The sequence below is a fragment of the Solenopsis invicta genome, chromosome 12, assembly GCF_016802725.1.
Source record: "Solenopsis invicta isolate M01_SB chromosome 12, UNIL_Sinv_3.0, whole genome shotgun sequence".
Classification (NCBI taxonomy): domain Eukaryota; kingdom Metazoa; phylum Arthropoda; class Insecta; order Hymenoptera; family Formicidae; genus Solenopsis; species Solenopsis invicta.
In genome coordinates, this window is record NC_052675.1 from 2,011,716 (window position 1) to 2,016,952 (window position 5,237).

Sequence of the window (5,237 nt, forward strand, 5' to 3'; positions counted from 1 at the left end):
TTATTTAATAAAATTATTTATTAGAAAAATGTTGCAAATGCATGTTTATCATTATTCGTTAAAAATTGTATAATCCATTAGTGACTTTATCAAGATAATTATTATTTATTCAAAATATTTAAAAATTGATCAAAATCAAATTTCTTCTAAGTATTTTATTTATTTTTTATTTTTAATTATTTGCGAAAACCATGAAAATATTCCTCGTGTTTTTTAAATGTGCTACTTTTAACTTGCAAATGATATTTAAGTAATCCATCATTTGCATTAAATTTTATTATTCGCGCGCGTACATTCATTATAATAATGTAAATTTGCAGATTTTACGGTCATCTCGATATTTGACAAGTTAAGTATAGCATTTCTAAAGTGACAGAGAGAGAAAGAAAGTTTAAATGTGTTGTTCGTGTATTGTTGTCAGTCATTTGAGTGCAACAAGCGCATCACGGAAACACCCGCGTGTAACAGTGAGTCGCGTCGCCCCTGTTTACCACTTGTATCCCGTCATACGCTAACTAATTCTTCTTATAATTTGAAAATTAAGCTTTGGACAAATTTTTGCCAAAGAAAAAATCGTCTCAGAATTCAATTACAAATATCCCAGTTTCGGGACCAATATGTTATTTTGAATCACATCATTATATACTCGTAAAGTGAGAAAGTTCAATTAACCTTTTAATTTTATAAAATTTGATGTTTAATGCTTAAAAATATATTTTATTATTTAGTCTATCAATTTATCTTATAATTAATTCCTACGCGGCCGTGTCTGAATTCTGCTATTATTACGCATTGTGCCAGTTTTGGGACCCAATTTCTTAGACGCTCTTTTTGAATTATTTTGCAAAAACATTAATTATTAATTATTATATTACAAAATATGAAACAGTATTATTGTTAAGAGTAAAAGGCAGATTGGTACATTATTTTTGTGTTTTATAAGAAAGCGCAATATCCTTTATTTTTTATCGTTTTATGACGCTAGGACGCCTTCTTCCGGTTTTGTGCTTCTCCCGATCGCAAATCTTTTGTAACGGAAGTGTAATAAATGTGATATTATATACTTTCAAGTTAAATTGTATTGAACTATTCTCCTGAGGTAATAATTATAAAACTGCTATACCATTAAATAACAGAAGACATTTTCTAGTTTGTATTCCAGTTTATAAAATTTATAAAGTTTTATTTTCAGCTTTTATTTAAGAAATAAATATGCCACTTGAAAATAAAGTGGCCAATATTAGTGACATTTTTCTACACACACATTTTTCTAAACACATTGATGTGTTTATTTACTGTATTTTAATATAATTCTTTAAATCATAAATGTGTTATTATATGGAAAATATTTAAAGTTAGCTACTCCACTTGAGAATTTACGTTTGGAAAATTATAATAAAAATTAAAAGATTAAGTTTATCTTTTAAACACATAAGTCTAAAATCAGAATATGAGTCTCAAAGTAATTTTTAAGACTTCTAATACGTGTGCTATCTAAGAAGTTTTTCTTAAATCCACTTTTACGAATTACATGAAATATGGATGAAATTTATGAAAACTTTTGATTTTTCTCACTTTTCGTACGTTTCGAAAGAAAGCTCTAGCAAAAGTGCGAAAATTTACTTCATGGTGGAAAAAAAAACAAGATTAGTTATTGCGCATAATGGCGGCAAAAAGTTGGGAGAGACATGCTCATCAACCAATCACGGGGGACCCATTTTATGCGCGCAAAATTCAAACGTCATCAGTCAAACTAAATTTTCATAAAATAGGCCCCCTATGATTGGCTGTCCGCTCACCCCACTACTGCGCAATCATGGTAATAACTCACCTTGCTTCTTTCCACTATTATTTTCTTCCTGCGACTATGCTGTCACATAGTAACATGCCACCAAAATATCAGTCTTTCAAATGCCACCAAAATATCAGTCTTTCGTATGCCACTTGAAGAAGGCTCAGATCGCGATATAGATATTTATCGAATGAATCGTTTAGTCGCTTTCTTTTTCACCAAACGTACTCTATTATGGTCAACTAATCGTTATCAGTCACGGCACGTTCAGACAGATATTGGAAATTTCACAATAGCGTCATCAAATCGTCTAACTTTCACTCTCACGAAAGAACCCAAAAAGAATAAAAAATTACCGTGATATTAAAGTAACATCAAAATGACTGCAAAATAATTATTAAAAGTCACTTTTTAATCAATTCACTTTAATATCATTTTGACATTATTGTGATTCATTCTAATTTGAAACCGTCAGTTATCATCCTTTTCCTTTTGTTCGTTATGGTATTTTACCGCAAAACTCGCTACAATTTTACCATATGTGATGACAAACTTGGCAACCTTACAAATATTATGAGTAACGATAGAATTTTTAAAATACAAGTATATAAAAAACTTTTTATAAACTGCATATAAATTTACCATACAGCATTGTAAAATGTTCTAAGGCAAAATTTTTATAACACGAAACAAAATTTTTTTCTTACATAGTGATATAATCACATACGAAAGGGCCCTGCACAAAATCATAGGATTTTGGTCCTTGGTGAAATTGGCTAAAATTTTAGCATGTTGTAATTCTTGACTCGCTGATCAAGTTTCCATAGGCACAAAACTTAAAATGGCCAGTTTTTTGATAGACATTTAAACTTTGTATATCATGGTTATTTTAGTAATAATCCAAATCAACTTTTGTAATAAATAAAGAGATTTTAGATGATAATGTGGGATACACATAATTTCTATATATGTATGTATTTATATCTGTGCATATGTGTATTTGGGTATGGAAGAGGAGTAGGTGGAGAAAGTATATATACTATTTGGCTCAAAAAAACATATTTCAAAATATTGAGTAACAAGTAAACATTCTTATTTTCACTCACATACTATTTATTTGCACACACGCACATATATACAAAATATTATTATAAAAAAAATAAGTAAATATATAGCGGAGACCGGGGATATGTGAAACATCGGGTTATTCGAAAATATCTTTGCATAGGTACAATTAAAAAATTTTATTTTAAATACTGCGAGCGCGTTCTAATGTAACGCGCAGCTAACAAAGTTTCATTGGCAACAGCGTCATATTGAAGTAGTGACAGTGAAAAATGCGACAATTGAAGTAATTTCTGACAGTCAGCATTTTTTTGATTAAGTAAAAAAAATACAATTCTTTTTGAAAACTTTGAATATATCGTATTAATTGAATGTAATTGAAATAATTTGTGTGTACTTTTTGTTGTGTGATATCTATTTTTGTAAATTATACGCAATAATGCGCGGAGTTGACGTCGGAGCTATTTAAAACATTGAACGTCGAATCGTCATTCAGACGATTTTTTTCTTTCATATTCGCATTTTACGTAACAAAATACACAATTGAAAATTCAATAAATGTAATAACACCAAATACAAATAGTTCCTGACTTGTTTCAAAAACGTTGAAGTAATAAAATTCTCTATTGTCTGTTTGTACTTTTTTAGTGTATACAACTTCTTTAATAATACTATAGGGGAGACCGGAGCAAATCGTTAGACCTATTTTTCTTTTGTGTCTCCTGAGTCCTATATTAATTAAAAAAAAACATGAGCCGGTTTGAAAGGTTAAATCTTCACCTTCACAATGCCGATATAAATAGAACATGCAAATGTACTTGCTTTAAAGTACATATAAAAATTTCGACCAATGTCAAGAATTAAGAATAGCCCCAAGCCCGGGGTAATTCGTAACTAGTCCGGGAATATTCCGAAATTTATATTTTAAGTTGAAAGTCTGTAAAAAAGCTGTTGTTAAGACTTTCTTTTATTTAAAAAAAGATGTAGGTATACAAAAAACAAATGCAAACATACACGTTCGCATGTTCTTTTATGCCATCGGTGTGACAGATTTCCTAACCTCACAAGTGTCAATCTTTAACGCTTTATAACTTTTTACCTGCTTAAGAGAACGATTTTATATTCATATTCATGTTCTATGTACTAAAAGACACAATATTATTATGTTTGAATTAAATCAATGAAGAACTTTACCTCAATGTTTAACTCTACGTAGCGCAGACGTTCGTAACAGTAGCCGAAAGGTTAGGGTTACCCAACTTAGGTTAGGCGCTGCAATCAGTATTAACGAATCGCCCCGGTGCTCGGTATTACGAACAGCTCCAACATCAACTGTGCGCATTATTGCGTATGATCGACAAAAATGGACATCACACAGCAAAAAGTAAACACAAAATGTTTCAAATACGTTCAACTGGACACAATACATTCAAAGTTTTCAAAAAAACCTTATTATCTTATTTAAATTTCGAAGAAATGCCGACTATCAAAAATTACTTCAACTGTCGCAAAACACATTTTTCACTACTACGACTTCAATATGACGCCGTTACCAACAAATCTTTGTTAGCAACATCGTTACATCAAAACATGTTTACAGTGTTTAAAGTAAATTTTTAATATGTATCCATAAAAAGATATTTCCAATTATCGAAATACCCCGTCTAACGATTTGCCCCGGTCTCCCCTATATTCTTTTCTTAATGAAATAAAGTCTTAAAAGCAGTTTTTTCTTAGATTTTTTTATTTTAAAACTTTGAGAATAATACCGGACTTGTTTCAAATTTCTCCGGGCTATTCGAAACACTTCGCACCGATCGACATGTTCATATGTAGTTCAAAACAAGTATAATTTCGTGTTTTATTTATAACAGAATTACGAAGGGTAAGTACAACCTTTCAAATCGTCCAATATATATTTTTTCTATTAGGAGTATAAATAAGTTTCCGCCGTTTCACAAAAAATGGCGCCACTAGTATGTTATGGTTGAAATTGTTGTAAAACGTTATATCGTAAGGTTGGACATCTGGCAACAACATAATCTTAAAATATTAGCGATTTTGTATGAGCATCTCTTTTCGTGCGAAAATGTCGAGTTTTGAGCCAAATAAGCGGGAGCTTTTGATTTACTTCTTTAATTTGAAGAAATCTGCAGCCGAGGCGCATCGATTGCTTGTAGAAGCATATGGTGAGGCTGCCTTAAGTGAGAAAAGTTGCCGTGAGTGGTTTCACAAGTTTAAGAACGGTGAATTTGACGTCGAAGACAAAGAACGTAGCGGAAGGCCGAAAGTGTACGAAGACGCGGAATTGGAAACATTATTAGATAAAGATTCGTGCCAAACGCAAGAAGCACTTGCACTTACATTAGGAGTGACTCAA